Source organism: Notechis scutatus, chromosome Z (assembly GCF_049901735.1).
Source record: "Notechis scutatus isolate UNSWTSFEM ecotype Mainland chromosome Z, rNotScu1.2, whole genome shotgun sequence".
In the NCBI taxonomy this organism is placed as follows: Eukaryota; Metazoa; Chordata; class Lepidosauria; order Squamata; family Elapidae; genus Notechis; species Notechis scutatus.
This window is the reverse complement of record NC_142025.1, coordinates 17426084-17443045: the sequence shown is the minus strand read 5'-3', so window position 1 is coordinate 17443045 and position 16962 is coordinate 17426084. Positions and strand designations below refer to the sequence as shown.

Genomic DNA, 16962 nt, shown 5'->3' with positions numbered 1-16962 from the left:
CCAAGGGACACTTCCACCATGGCTGGAGATCATTGTTCAGCCAGTCTAGATTCCAAAATGAAGAAATGAAAGAAGTAGCGAAGAGTACGAAGGAAAGCTTGCTGGTTTGGCCCAGTCATGGCTTTGAGGGAGACAGAGAGAGAGGTGGCAGTGCATCCTGGAACTGCAACGGTGGTGGGGAATTTCCTTGGGCAGCTTCCGTGGCAGCCTTTGCTGCAAAAAGGTGAACGGTGTGGGGGGAAGGTGAGCGGTGGTGGTGTGTCCCAGAACCGTGCCGGTGGCGGGGAGTTTTCTTGGGCATCTTCAGTGGCAGTGGCAGCAGAGAACACCAGGGATGGCAATGGCGGGGTGTTCTCTCAGGAGGGGCATTCCCCCAGCAGGATCCAGCCAGGATCCAGCACTAGGGGGAGAAGGAGAACATTCTCTTCTCTCCCAGCTAGCATGGCCGAATTGACAGCCAGGTGGGCTGGCTCATTTCGCTTTGCCTATTTATCCCTTACCCAAGTCAGGCTTGGCCCCCAGGAAGGGCTGTCTCACAAACCGTCTCCTGCCCTCCACTTCATTGCCATAGCTGTTGCCACCACGCTGTGCTGCCAGCTCCCCACGAAGGATTCAGATCACCTGAGCCTGTCTGGAGGCTCTGGCGGGGATTGGCGGCGAGCAAGAGGGCTGAGAGAACTCAAAGAGGCTGGCTTCACTCTGGACCGGTGTGGACTTGGTTGAGTTGGGATGGGGCTGAGGAGGCAAAGGTGGCAACTTTGGGCAGAAACAGCTCCCAGGAAGCAGAGAGGGCTGCTTCTCTGCTGCACAGGAGCCATTCCAAAGGGGAGGGGGGACTTGCAAGCTTTTTTCTCGCGGGAGAGGCTCTCTCGCTCTCCCAGCTGGAGCAGCAGGTGAGTTAAGCAGATGCTGACCTGACTGGAGCCAACAGGAGCTTCTCCACGTGTTCCCCAACGGAAGACAAGTGGTGGTGGTGGGGGGGGAAAGGCAACTGGCAGTAGTGGCAAAACGCAAGTGGTGGGAGGGAGGGAAGGGGTAAAACAAAAGGCAAGTAGTGGGAGAAAGGTGACCAGGACTTGCACTCATCCAGGGAGATCAGGCAGGGCTGCAGCAAAAGGCAGACAGCAACGGCTGCCCTGGCGGGCAGGCAAAAGCAGTCTGCAGTCTGTTGTGCATGCACATGATGCTTTGCATGTATTATAGGGACTGATTGGGCAGGGAGCCGAGAAGTGGGCAGAGAGGAGTGAGGCCAGCCAGAGGCCTGATTTACCAGTTCTCCGAACTAACGGTAACGGTAACAACTGGTTCTATAGAACCAGGCTGAACCAGTAAAATCCCACCCCTGCATAAAGGTGTACATCAACCAACATGCAGTTTTATTTACTGCAAATAGGTTGGAGTTTTGTAATTTTATTGAATGAAGATTTGTAACAACTGGTTGTCTCTAACACTCTTTTGTATGGATGCTTCTTATATACCATGCAAAAGGCATGCTACAAATGAATACTATTGGGGTAGTTGTTTTCTCCAGTAGGCTGACATTTTGAAAGTTTCTCCACCTCAAAGGTGACAGGTCAGGTTCAAAACAGAAGTGTTATATTCTGAGCATGGGCGCAAGGAACAGAGACGAGGCAGTGAACGGTGAACTTCAACTCTTTATTAACTATCAGGAACGAAGCAAAAGCCTTGGACAGCAGCAGCTCTTTTATAGAGCTGGCTGCTGTCCCATTAACCAATGAATGCGTTGGAGGGTTTAAACTGTGCCCAATGGGAGACGACCCGCTATTAGCCAATCGGATTGCCCAGAAGAGACCAATCATGATTCGCTATTTATGGGCCAATCAGAAGTGCAGGATTACGAGCCTGCTTTTCTAGTAAGGTTGTCAAGCTTTATTAAATGCATTTACTTAGTTCATAACAAGAAGGATGCCCATCTCCTTCAGCCTGGTGTAGGAAATAATGGGGTTTAATAGTTATTTATATTACCTATGTATCAGTATTCTAGTCAGTAAGAAGAAACCTCACCCCTCCTTTCTACCAGCGGAAGGAACAGATGTATCCTCTTTTGCTTAAAAGGGAGAATTGGCTGTCTATATATAGTACTGTTGTCCTCAACAATGCAATTCATAACCCTTATAGGTTTCCATTCACAAAAAGGTCCTGCTTAGAAAAAAATAACAATTAACATCTCTTTGTCTGAAGCTTAACTCTCTTCAGAATTATTATTGGCTTTTCTTGGTGATTTTTAAAAATCCTTCCCCTGTACATCCTCTCTAACATTGTCCAATTGCATTAATTCACACGCCACTGCTACCGTCCGAAATGTTGCTTATGTTATTTTTTTTTTCAGGGCATGCAGCAGTATGATACAACTAAATAACGATAAGCATGTGAAGAAAGTCACTGTCATTTTGCTTCTAAAGTACAAAATTCCTGTTTGTGGCTCTTGCTATTTATACCCATCATTGCACTGATTATGAAGCCAATCCCAGCTAGGACTTTCTTGCCCTTCATGTATTGCAGGCCCAAGATGAAGGGAAATGTGAAAAGCCATTACTTTGCAAAAACAGATAAGAAAAGAAATTCCCTGTCAATAATATTTTTTTTGCTCAACAGTCCAAAATAACTACATAAAGCCAATGAATACTATATAATCTGTGATGCATGAAATTATTTAGGGATGAGAATCTATTCCCTGCCTTTCTACTTGTGACCTACAGATTCCTTTTCCCTTGCTTCATTCTGCCCCTTTCAGATGCTCAGTTTAGCCTTTGTTACAATATAGATAATGGGAATAATATTGAAACAATAAAGGTTTAACATTTCACACACAAACACACACACACACACACACACACACACACACACACACACAGAGAGAGAGAGAGAGAGAGAGAGAATTACTTTGCCAAGTGACAGTATAATAAGAAATGAAGCCAAGTGATAGACTGTATCAGTCAAATTATTTGTTTTTAATTCATTTTATTGACACCAGGTAGCTGCTAGGGTGGGCAGCAAATGTGGTATTCAGCAGATTCTGACCAGTTCTGGAGAACCGGTAGCAGAAATTTTGAGTAGTTTGGGGAACCGGCAAGTACCACCTCTGACTGTCCCTTCCCCCATCTATTCTCTGACTCCCGAGTCCCAGCTGATCCGGTGGATCTTCTTTTGTTGCCCTGCACAGCAGAACCGAGCTGGAAAGCAGGTTAGTGGGGTGGGGAGGGAATGGGATTTTGCAGTAACCTTCCCCCAGGAGTGGGGAGGGAATGCAGATTTTGCAGTACCCTTGCTACTCCCACCAAGCCACACCATGCCCACCAAGCAATGCCTACAGGACAGGTAGTAAAAATGTTTGAATCTCACCACTGGTGGACAGGTCTAATGGCATCATGATAATGTTCAGTCGATGGGCAGAAATTTTCATCCTGTTTGGAAACAAAGATAGGGAATCCGTGAAGATTGCAGATAGAGTTGATGGCATTAGCCATAAGGGAACTGCTAATTTTTCTATGGGAGAAAAACTATGGTTTAGTTAGAATACTTAGGAGGGAAATGGGTGAAGAAATTCCAGTATGTATTAACCTATGGTGCACTCCTACACAAATGTACCAACTGGCATAGTCATTCACTGGCTATCATACATCCTGAATCTTATGTTAATTGCTCAAATATATATTCTTAAGTTGTACTGTTTTTGGAGAATACACAACTTGAATTTAACTGCCAAGATGTGGCAAATTTAACTGCAGTTTTCCCAATCCTTAGAAAAGTACAACTTGTCAAATTAATTTGATTTGGCTTGTTATAGATACATCTAAACTTCTGCATGTGGAAACACAGTTATAAACTTGGAATACCTAAACTATAGCTATTTCATTCCTAGGGTATCAAGTTGACCTCACCTTTATCTTAATTTATCCCACCCATCAGTTATTAATGATTCACCATAATGTCATGCAGTCCTAGTAGCATATATTACATATCAACATTTTACTGAATTACTCTCACAAACACCCCTGAGGGAAGTACAACTAATTCAGGCTATCTATCTTAGAAGTGTCTGTTGCCAGCTCCATATGTCACATGTGGCATCAGTTAATCTTTTTCTCATGACAATAGATTGATTCATTCCTTATCCCTTTGTCTTACTATTGTAGACAAATATCTGATGTTGGCATTTTTTCTACCACATGACAACCCTAACTTATTTACATACGTATCATAATGCCTTGCACTCTATGCTTGAAAAAGGAGGAGTCACAATTTTGTTTCCTGTAATACAAAGTAGTTATCATATGTTGATTTGTAAAAATTCAGTATCTATCTATTTTATGTAGCATACTGGAAAGTATCAGAATGAGGATTTCTAAGAAGATATAATAAAAAAGTAGTTTTCAAAATGGTCAAAATCGGGAGCGTCCTATCAAATCCAGTACCTGTCAATAGTGGTGTCCCCCAGGGCAGTGTTCTAGGACCAACTCTCTTCATACTCTACATAAACGACCTCTGTGATCATATTAAGAGCAATTGCGTTCTCTTCGCTGATGATGTAAAGCTGTTCAATACCACAGACAATACTGCTACCCTACAAAAAGATCTTGACTATGTATCTGAATGGTCAAACAAATGGCAACTTCAAATCTCAACAAATAAATGCTCTGTCTTACATATTGGCAAAAAAAATCAGAAAATAAAATACAAGCTGAATAGTCAAGATCTTGTTGATGACCCAAGCTCTGTAAAGGACCTTGGAATACTCACCTCTAATGATCTAAGTGCTAGAGCCCACTGCAACTACATAGCCAAAAGGCATTAAGAGTTGTTAACCTAATCCTACGTAGTTTTTCTCTGGTAATATCACACTACTAACCAGAGCATACAAAACATTTGCTAGACCAATACTCGAATACAGTTCATCAGTCTGGAACCCTCATTATGTATCTGATATTAGCACAATTGAGAAAGTCCAGAAATATTTCACAAGAAGAGTTCTCCACTCCTCTACTCATTGTAGAATACCTTATGCCATCAGACTTGAAATTCTAGAACTAGAAAACCTTGAATTACGCCGTCTTCGGTCTGACTTAAGCATGGTATATAAAATCATACATTGCAATGTCCTACCTGTCAATGAATACTTCAGCTTCAACCATAACAACACAAGAGCACACAATAGATACAAACTCAAAGTAAACCGCACCAAACTTGATTGCAGGAAATACGACTTCAGCAATAGAGTGGTCAATGTCTGGAATACTCTACCCGACTCTGTAGTCTCTTCCCCAAACCCCAAAAACTTTAACCTTAGACTGTCTACTATTGACCTCACCCCTTTCCTAAGAGGTCTGTAGGGGGCGTGCATAAGCGCACCAACGTGCCTACCGTCCCTGTCCTATTGTTTCTCTTATTCTTTTATTTTTCTTATATGTACCCATTTCATGTATTCACAACTATGTATACACTTATACTTACTATCTTGTAAACAATTGGCAAATCAAATAAATAAATAAATAAAAATAAATAAAATGGTCCTTTAAAAAGGAGATGTTCTTGATGCAGCAATGACACTCAAGGGAAAAGTACCAGAAAAGAGTCCTAAGATGCAACTTGTCAAGCTTTGGTGGAAATTATAAAAATGGATAAAAATTACAATCTTTTGGAACAAAACCTTCTATATGATGGATTTTTCTAAAACTCAAATTCAACTGGACCAATAGACTTTGAATTGGGTTGGAGCATATCAGCATGGATGTTTATGAATGAATGGTAATTAAGTTCACAAAATGAACAATGAACCTATAGTTGTTCTTACTGTTTACAGATCATCTGGATAAATAAGAACAGCAAGTAACACTGCAGATATTATAAAGACCCATTGGACATGATATATTTATCTATGATCTTGTGCTGAAAAGAATGGTTGATGAAGAATAGCTGGAGAAGTAAGAGGGAGAGAAATTAAACATAACACTTGTCTCAGGCACCTAGCTATCCTTGCAGGAATATATATGATCTGAGCTTACAGGAGAAAGGAGACACTATTAAAAAAAACCACAGGGTTTCTAGGAAGAGGGTTAAAAAAGTAAAGATGACGGCTTCAGCTGCATGATCCCAAAGACATTAAATGAAGATAAGTAATTGTAATTTGAAAGGATACTTTGAATTTAAACATAGTCATAAATTAAATCAAATTTTATTTTTGACTTGGACTACACTACTCTGAAGTGTTGTCCAAGCATAACCTTCAATGGCCATAACTTTTGGCTCCAGGAAAATCCCATAATAGAATAGAAATAGAATTCTTTATTGGCCAAATGTGATTGGACACACAAGGAATTTGCCTTGGTGCAAATACTCTCAGTATACATAAAAGAAAAGATTCATTTGTCAAGAGTCAAGAATTATAAGGTACAACACTTAATAATAGTCAATAGGGTACAATAAGCACAATAAGCAATCAAATCATACTAGGAAGCAGTCAATAAAAAACTTTAGGATACAAGCAACAAGGTTGCAGTCTTACAGTCACAAGTGGGAGGGGATGGGTGATAAGGAGTGATGAGAAGATTAATAGTAATAGTAATGTAGACTTTGCAAATAGTTGGACAGCGTTGCAGGAATTATTTGTTTAGCAGAGTGATGGCATTCGGGAAAAACTCCTTGTGTCTAGTGGTTCTGGTATGCAGTGCTCTAAAGCATTGTTTTGAGGACAGGAGTTGAAACAGTTAGGGTCCAGAATGTGAGGGGTGTGTAAATATTTTCTTTTTGACTTGTGCAGTATTGAAGGAAGGTTGGTAGTAATTGTTTTTTCTGCAGTCCTAATTACTCTCTGAAGTCTGTGTCTATCTTGTTGGGTTGCAGAACCAAACCAGACATTATAGAGGTGTAGATGACAGACTTAATAATTCCTCTGAAGAACTCTATCAGCAGCTCCTTAGGCAATTTGAGCTTTCGGAGTTGATCTAGAAAGAACATTCTTTGTTATGCTTTTTTGATGATGTTTTAGATGTTAGGTGTCCATTTTAGGTCTTATGATATGATAGAACCTAGAAATTTGAAGGTCTCTACTGTTGATACTGTGTTGTCTAGTATTGTAAGAGATGGTAGTATGGGAGTGTTTCTCCTAAAATCTACCACCATTTCTATGGTTTTGAATGTGTTCAGTTCCAGATTGTTCCAGTTATACCATGAGGCAAGTTGTACAACTCCTGTCTGTATGTGTATTCATTGTTGTCTCGAATGAGACCAATCACTGTCGTATCATCTGCAAACACCAGCATTTTAATGGATGATCATTTGAGATGCAGTAATTGGAATATAGGGGTAAGAGAAGTAGAGAAAGCACACAGACTTGGGAGGGCCCTATGCTAATTGTACAGGTATCAGATGTGATTCTACCTAGCTTCACCTGCTGCTTCCTGTCTGTTAGGAAGCTTATAATCCACTTCCAAGTGTGTCCAGGTACCGCTAGCTGGTTTAGTTTAGTTAGGACAATGTCTGGTATTGAATGTTGAACAGAAGTCTACAAAGAGGATGTAGGATGTAGTGCAGAGCTATATCAACAGCATCATTTGTTGATCTATTTGCTCAGTATGCAAACTACATGGGATCTAACATCCGTGATGGTTTTCAGGTGAGACAGCACTAGCCTTTCAAAGGTTTTATAACTACAGATGTTAGAGCAACTGGTCTGTAGTCATTCAGTTCCCTGATGGAGGGATTCTTTGGCTCTGGGATGATAGTAGAGCATTTGAAGCAAGAAGGAACATAGCACATCTCTAGTGATTTATTGAAGATTTGGGTGAAGATGGGGGCCAATTGGTTAGCACAGACTTTTAAGCAAGAAGGAGTTATTTTGTCTGGCCCTGGTGCTTTTCCTGGCTTTTGTCTATGAAATTGATCTTGCACTTCTTTTTCTGTGATCACCAGAGGTTGTGAACCAGTTGTAGGAGGCTTGGCTGTTGTTGGTGTTTGAGATGGGGGTTGTGGAGATAGGTGGCTGTAGCTTGCTTTCAAACCTGCAGTAAAACACATTCAGGTCATCTGCTAGTTGTTAATTAATTAATTTCCTTCTGCCTGGGAAGGAGGTTTGCTGTAGCCAGTGATGTTTTTAAGAGTTTGTTTGTTTATTTATTTATTTATTTATTTATTTATTATTTGTTTGTTTATTTGGTTTGTCAATTGCTTACAAGATAATAGGTATAAGTAATGAATACATGGATACATATAAGTTATGAATACATGGATACATATAAGAAAAATAAAAAATAAAAGAAACAATAGGACAGGAACGGTAGGCACATTGGTGCGCTTATGCACACCCCTACAGACTTCTTAGGAAAGGGGTGAGGTCAATAGTAGACAGTCTAAGCTTAAAGTTTTTGGGTTTGGGGAAGAAACCACAGAGTCAGGTAGAGTATTCCAGACATTGACCACTCTGTTACTGAAGTCGTATTTCCTGCAATCAAGTTTGGTGCGATTAACCTTGAGTTTCTATCTATTGTTTGCTCTTGTATTGTTATGGTTGAAGCTGAAGTATTCATTAACAGGTAGGACATTGCAATGTATGATTTTATATACTATACTTAGATCGGACTGAAGGTGGAGTAGTTCTAGGTTTTTTAGGTCTACAATTTCAAGTCTGGTTTTCATTTGTTGAGAACCGATTCCTTAACTTTTCAGAATAGCTTCTTTTTGCTATTCTTTTGTTAATACATTTCTGGCCTGATTGTATAACATTCTGTCACCTTTTCTGTAGGCTTCCTCTTTGGAACAATGTGGCTGCTTAAGTTTAGCTGTGAACCAAGGTTTATTATTACAATACATTTGCAGGTTCCTTGTTGGTATACATAAGTCTTCACAGAAGCTGACATATGATGTTACAGTATCTGTGATACTGTAGATCTTCAGAGGTATCTTCAAAAACATTTCAATCAGTGCAATCAAGGCAAGCCTGAAGCTTCAGCTTTGCTTCATCAGTCCAAGTCCTCACTGATTTAATTGTTGGTTTCATGGTTTTAAGTCTTTGTCTGTAGGCAGGTACAAGGTGAATTACACAGTGATCAGAGTGTCCCACAGCTGCTGGTGTAATTCTACAATGAAGATAGTGTTGTGACATGTCTACAGATAGATAAGTAGACCTAGAAACAGAATCATTCATAGCTTTAGAAGAGAATATTTGTAGCTCAGGACTGAACTATGGAGTCCTTGATATGGTTGTTTTCTTGCAGACATTTCATTACCCAACCAGGTAATATCATCATTGCTAGAAGAGAGTGGAGTTTGCTCTCTGTTTATATGAAGTAGCTTACCCTGCCAGTGTTCAACAAACTCTAATATGAAGATGTTACCAAGTTGGGTAATGAAACATCTGCCAGAAAACAACCAAGTTCAAAGAGTACCAAGGATCACATAATTTAAGTTTTGTCACCCCTCATAATATATTTGTCTGTGATATTGCCATGGGTCCAAGTCAATTTTCTCCAGTTTTCCCTTTTCAATTGATGCTCAATAATTTCTTCACTGGGATGTTTTCTGTTATTTTGTCTCCTTTTATAAATATGTTTTATAGTCTTGAGCTCAAGGTTGATCAAGGCAACTGAATGTAATACCTTCATTTTGTTTCTCAATTATTTATTTGGATTCAAATCTTTCTGGAATTACACTTAACTAGTTAGCGATTAAATCATGGGGAAATGTTAAATGTAATCCCATTTCAATTGGGCAACAGCCTCAACAGAACAAATATTTGACCTTAACATTCCCTCCTGCTTTCACTGTTAAGGCTGCAGTATTGCTTAATATATAGAATCATGATTAGTAATAGTGGGATTTGTAAATGTAACATTACGAAGACTAATAAATGTGAAGAAGGCACTGCTTTTTAAAGGATCTCAGTATTTTCTCTATTCTCATTCTCCAGACTTAAGCTGGAATGCCCTTTATTTAAAAAAAACAACAATGCTCATGTACAAAGACAAAGATGAAACTCTCCAATTTCCTACCATGGTAATGAAAAGCTCTGGTCTCTGTTGATAATTACAAACCATTTCACAGAGAAATCTAAAATTCCAGAGAGCTTTTTTTTTTTTTGCTTTCTCATTATTTTGCCTTTTGGAAATGACTGTTCTGTGCTTTCTATTGGGGCAACCTTCTTACTGGAAGAATTGCTCACCGCCTCAACTGAATGCATGCTCTTTAACCCCCTACACTTCATGCTGTCCTGTTTCTTGCTGCGTTCCTCTGAAAATGGAGGCAGCAGGACTTCTCACAGGAATAAAAAACTTGTGATTGCTGGGGATAGAAATTGTGCCAGGCTGGGATTTATCCTGCTGTTTCCATTATAAATTCCTAATTTCAAAATGGTGGAGAAAATAAGCATGAGGACCTCAGCTATTCATCTAGAGCTCTTTTGCTTCTTAGTTGGATCAAACTATTCTGATTGTGTTAAAAAAAAAGTATGTTGACACACATGTGCTAGCAGAAAGAAACTTTCTTTATAAACAATATTAGGCTGGGGTTTTTTGTCTAATCATTCCTATCCAGTGAAAAGAAAAATGCTCAACTCGTGTATCTATTACAATAAATAAATTAGTCTTCTTGAAGTATAGATCAGTGGTCACCAACTGGTGGTCCGTGGACCACTGGTGGCCCATGAGAAAATTTTGGTGGTCCGCAGAAAACTTATTTGCATTTTTTAAATTGCACTAAATCAGGGGTCCTCAAACTATGAATTTAGTGGTCCTTGAGGTCTGAAAGGTTTGTGATCCCCTTGATTTTCAACCATAAATGGGACCATAATTTCCTTTGCTAAGCAATATGGTTTCTAAATGAGTTGTGCCCAGTTTTACAACCTGTTTTGCTGTGATTGTTAAGTGAATCATTGGAGCTGATAAGTGAATCATGCAGCTGTTAAACAAATACAGCTTTCCTCTGACTTTGCTTGTCAGAAGTCAGCTGAGAAGGTCACAAAAGGTTGGACCAAACTATCCTGAAACCCAAACTATAACCCTGGGACACTGCAACCATCATAAATACATGCTCATTACCAAGTGCTCAAACTTTGATCATATGGCTATGATGGTCATAAGCGGTTGTATGTTTTTTCAGTGTCATTGTAACTTTGAACAGTCACCAAATGACTGGTTGTAGGTTGAGCTCTACCTGCACTGTCAAAACATGTAGCAAATTCACTGATTTCTTTCTAATCTGAGAATTCCTATCTACCAGAAGCACCTTAGAGAGGATACGGCATGTGGATCTGTTAAATGAGTGAGAGAATACTCACAGCTATATTCTTTGTCATTCCCATTTGATCACATTCATGACTTCTAACAAGGCTGACATCTTTCACAAGCTACAGATATAGTCAGAGTCAGATACGTGAAATTTCACAGAGATTGCTTTTGTTTACATATTCTCCAACAAATATTCTGGCTACCAAAATGGGTGTATTTATGTATTTGCAATTCAAATACATAGCAACTGTTTTTTTTTTTCCAAATGCAATTGCACATAGTGGGTAGCATAGAGAAATAAATTTGCGCCATTATGTGAGCTTATGGTACATAATTTGTTTGTTTGCTTGCTTCTTACTATCCATGTTATAGTGTTTATTCCCAACTTCTCTAGGTGATTTATAAGAAAGTACCAACAGGCCACAAGTAGTTTATTTATACAAACACATGCCCATATACAGTGCTTCTCAATTTTGGTAACTTTAAGACAGGAGCCCTTCAACTCCCAAATTTCCAAGCTGGTTAGGGAATTCTAGGAGTGATCCACCCCCCAAAATATCCAATTTTTAAATGTATGCAATAAAGCCAGAGTAAGACCAATAAATATTCAGGTAAACAGAAAGATCATTTAAATAGTCTGCGGCAAGCTTTTATTTTAAGCCTGAATCAGAGTAAAAAGCATGATGCTTGAGGAGATGAGTGGACTAAATGTGAATAGAAGACAGAAAGAAACAGTAGGTGTCAATCTGAATCCTTCCCCTTGTACATATCAGTATATCAACAGCGTCATCTGCAAAATGGCTTAAATTGTCAGAGGACCAGAATAATTGGTATTCAAACAAGCTAGAGATTGGCTGAATGTGTGGATTTGCTTACATAAACAAAATCCAGATAACCGTCTTGATTCAAAATCATATCTGGTTATTATAATTAAAAACCCTTTTTCCATTTCTGCCAAAAGAAGAACCTTAAACAGTGACAGGCGAATGACATCTACTATATTTATTTATCTCGCCCTGAGAAAGCTGCATCTGATAAGCCACTTTTCACAAAGCAGTTACGGCACCTTTTATTAATGCAGAACTGCAGCAGGCAGCTTATCTACCCCAATTAAAGGACCCCCTGCCAAAGACCTAGTTGTAGCCATTTCGTACCTTTTCTTTCTTTTTAAAGAAAAGGTCCTTTCTGTCCAGCTAATTGACAAGAGAGAAATAACTACAAGGACCAAGAAGAAAGAATCAAGCTGAGAGCTTATTCGAAGTATAGTTCAAGCATATAGAAAGTTAGAAGAATACGGATGTCAAGAATATTGCATGATCCAAGGAAATGTCTGGTCTACTTTTTCAATGCCTACTGGTAGCTAAAAGAAATGTTCGCTGAACTATCTTTTGCAAGTAAAAGTTATCTTATTCAGTGATAAATGGGAAGTGGATGAATCCAAGGTGAGTAATAGGTGGAGCCTTTATGATTAGAAATGAGATGGTATCAAAGGAGCCTACACTTCATTTGAGGCCAAGAGAACAGTAGGATGTCTCCAAATGGCTGACATGGTAGGCGTGGCCAATTGCAAATCATGAATTCATGACAAAATAACTGGTGAAATTGCTTCCTGCGGCACATTTCAAATACTTACTTCTCTTTCTCTGCAACTTCAATTTTGCTGTATCTTTTTGGGAAAGTAGAGAGTGTGAGGTAGTCCAAACAAACCAGTGGCCTGCTTCTCTATTTTCTCAGGAAGTTTTCCATACTTAGGTGAGATTCATTCACGAGTGGGATTCAACTGGTGTAACTACTGGTTTGGTGATTTTCAGTTTTGTGTTGTAGTGCAACCCTCTGCTCAAGCAAGAGACCAGGGTTCCCCAACCCCTGGGATGCAGCCCACTATCAGGCCATGGCCTATTCACAACCAGGGCATGGGCTGATATACATCCATGTGCTTGACTCGCACAAGCAGCAGGGTGGTATAGTCAAGCGGCTCAACTTGCAGTTGAGCTGCAATAGGATTGCATTAGCTTTTTTGGCTCTGCTGCCCACTGCTAACTATTTCAATTGGCTTCCTTACTTAGAATAGAATAGAACAGAATAACAGAGTTAGAAAGGACCTTGGAGGTCTTCTAGTCCAACCCCCTGCTTAGGCAGGAAACCATACACCACTTCAGACAAATGGTTATCCAATCTCTTCTTAAAAACATCCAGTGTTGGAGCATTTACAACCTCTGGAGGCAAGTTATTCCACTGATTAATTGTTCTAACTCTCAGGAAATGTCTCCTTAGTTCTAAGTTGCTTCTCTCCTTGATTAATTTCTACTCATTGTTTCTTGTCCTGCCCTCAGGTGCTTTGGGGAATAGCTTGACTCTCTCTTCTTTGTGGCAGCCCCTGAGATATTGGAACACTGCTATCATGTCACCTCTAGTCCTTCTTTTCATCAGACTAGACATACCCAGTTCCTGCAACCGTTCTTCATTTATTTTAGCCTCCAGTCCCTTAATCATATTCGTTGCTCTTCTCTGCACTCTTTTTAGAATCTCAACATCATTTTTACATCGTGGTGATCAAAACTGGATGCAGCATTCCAAGTGGCCTTACTAAGGCATTATAAAGTGGTATTAACACTTCACGTGATCTTGATTCTATTCCTCTGTTTATGCAGTCTAGAACTGTGTTGGCTTTTTTGGCAGCTGCAGCAATCTGCTGGCTCATATTTAAGTGATTGTCCACTAGGAATCCAAGATCCTTCTCACACAGTTACTACTATTGAACAAGGGACACATATGCTGTACCTGTGTATTTTGTTTTTCTTACCTAAATGTAGAACTTTACTTTTTTCACCATTGCATTTCATTTTGTTAGATAGCGCCCAATTCTTCTCTCAGTTGATAACTATTTGAATATCTGGAAACTACAAAAACCAATAACAATGTCATTTACATATTGTTCCAAAAGATAAGTTCACACTGAAATTCAAAATTCCTCTAACTTTCCTAATGTTGGATGAAATATAATTTCTCAATAAAAGTAGCAAGAAGTGTTGTTGCATTCAGTTTAGGACTAGTACAAATTCCAGATGTAAGAATGATATTTGGACAATGCCTAAGAGTCTTACATATTTTGTGTCCTTTACATATAGGACATTATGCCTATCTATAGCCTTATGTTTTAAATAACTTTATTTCCCTGGTAACCTTGAGTATATTTGTATGAAGCAAATTTCCAGTGTTTTTGTGACTACAATTTCCAGAATTCTTAGCCAATATAGACAACGCCAAAGTATTCACAAAGTATACACTTTTAAGTCATGCTTGTCTAAAGAAATGTATACAAATAATAGATTTGCTCACATTTATTTTGAAATTTATAAATGTTTCTTCCATTATACTCAGAGTTTCCATCCCTGGGTTTACAAAGTCCAAATTTCCATTTAACAGAACTATATTAATTTTTGAAAAAAGATTTAAAATTAAATTTTAATTAATCTGTCCTCCTCCTCCTCCTTCAATCTTATCTGTGGACAAAACCATATACGACAATGCAGAAGTCTGTTGGAACAAAAACTGCAAGATCAGGTTTAGAGGTCCAGAAGAGAGAAGGCCAATCCAAATTCCCAGAGAATTTCCCACTTGAGAAAAGCAAAATGAGCCAAAGAACAGTGTAATCGACTCAGAGAAAAAGTATATCCTATATTATACAGCTACATGTGGAAACTCGCTGTTCCTGGGAAAATTGCCTTATTTTTACTCCCACATGATTTTAACACACACAATGAGCCATTGGCCTGACTCACAAGCTCCATTCCCAGTCTACTCTCTTTGCATATGGGACATGGCAGATATGCACCATTGCATTTTAAATTTGGCCATTTAATCAGAAAGTGGAAACCAAAACACTTTTGCATATTTGAAAACTGTTTTAAGACATAGAATTAAGTGAATTAACTCTGCTTTTCTCACACCAAATGTATAATTTATTCAGGATAGATGAAAACTGTTGCTTTATTGGTGAACTGCTCATGAAAGAGAATTGAAGAAGCATTACCTGGATACATCCAGTTGTCCAGTTGCTATGAGCTTCAAATTGTGCTTTTTCCTGCATTCAAGTAGAAAATCCCCAGAATCATTCTTTTCTAATGTAGATATACTTGTAAATTATAGTAAACAAACTAAATTAAGTTTATTTGAAGAAGTATAGTTATTCCCAGAAGAATTTCCTGCTGTAGGGAATCTATCTATCTAAACTAGACTTATGACTGAAATCACAGGCTATCAAACTCAGATTACAGGTAGTCCTTGAATTATGACAACTGAGCTCAGACTTTACGTTGCTAAGTGAGAAATTAGTTAAGTGAGTTTTGCCACATTTTATGACTTTTCTTGCTACATTTGTTAAATGAATCACTGCAGTTGTTAAGTGAATTTGCTATCCCATTGACTTTGCTTGTAAGAAGATTACAAAAGATGATGACATGACCCCGGAACATTGTAATTGTCATAAATATGAACCAATTATCAAGCATCCAAATATAAATCACATGACCATGAGAAATGGGGCAACAGTCATAAGTGTGAAAAATGATCATAGATCACTTTTTTCAATGCTGTTGTAACTTTGGTGCCTAAATGATCTGTTGTAAGTCAAGGACTACCTGTATTAACTATTGAAAATCTATGTACTAAATTTCCCCCCCAAGATGGCGGTGCATTCACATGCAATAGCCTTGAGCTCCCAGTATTGGTGTGTGATGTTTGGAATAATGTGTGTATGGATGTGTGTGCACTATGTAGCACAAGGGGCAAAATTTGCCTACACCCGCATAGAGCTGCTAAACATCGGGATTACAAGTCAGTCCGGGATTTCCAGGGGTGGGATTCAAATTTTTTAACAACTTGTTCTGTGGGCATGGCTTAGTTGGTGGATGTGGCTTGGTGGTCATGTGACTGGCTGGGCATGGCCAATTCAGCATCACTCACATCGAGGCACGCATCTCCTCACCTGGCCTCTCATGACTGTGGGAATGCTGCAACAGTCGTAAGTGTGAAAAATGGTCATAAGTCACTTTTTTCAGTGCCATTGTAACTTTGAATGGTCACTCCACACAAGCAAAGTACCAGCAAAGGAGGGGAAAAAACTCTAGAGACGTTCCTGAGATAGGAAGTCTAGTCCTGCCAAGAACGTAATAAGGGTTAACAGAGAGGCAATTTCTGTAAGCAACACCAGAATGTTTCCTTCCTGCCTTCCTTACAGGATTAGGCCAGTAATTTCTTCTAACAACCGGTTCTCCGAACTGCTTAGAATGTTAACAACTGGTTCTAGCGAATAGGTGCGAACCTGTAGAATCCCACCCCTGGGGATTACTAGTGATTTTCAGCTGTCCCACAACCTATTGAACTGCATGGTGAGGCCTCCAGGATCTCCATGGATTGTCTTCAGGTCGGGGAGGTACCGACAAAAGCGAAATGAGCGGAAACAAAAGCACAGTTGTAGAGCTGGTCTGTTAGCTCAGCTCTGAAAAGAACCCCACAGACTAGTGTTGCCAAGCGTTTTTGTTTTTTTTTAGCAAAGCTAGATCTCTCATCCACAAAATTGATGAATTAGAGCTGCAGATGGCAGCAAGCAGGCTTCTCCATGAAAGCTGTGTGATGATTGCCACAGAGACCTGACTACATCCATCTGTACCCAATGTGGCAGTGGGGTTGACAAGCCATGCCACTTATCATTCTGATAGAAATG

At 39.3% G+C, this 16962-nt stretch overlaps 1 long non-coding RNA gene across 1 annotated transcript in view; it reads right to left on the bottom strand.

Moving 5' to 3' along the window:
* Positions 1–3013: 3013 nt before the first annotated feature.
* Positions 3014–16962, bottom strand: part of LOC148128772 (uncharacterized) — a 108463-nt gene continuing 94514 nt past the window's right edge. The window contains exons 3-4 of the long non-coding RNA XR_015746143.1: positions 3364–3425; positions 3014–3194 (exon numbers count right to left, since the gene is read on the bottom strand). This is a non-coding gene — a long non-coding RNA (uncharacterized LOC148128772). The remainder of the gene's footprint in view (positions 3195–3363; positions 3426–16962) is intronic.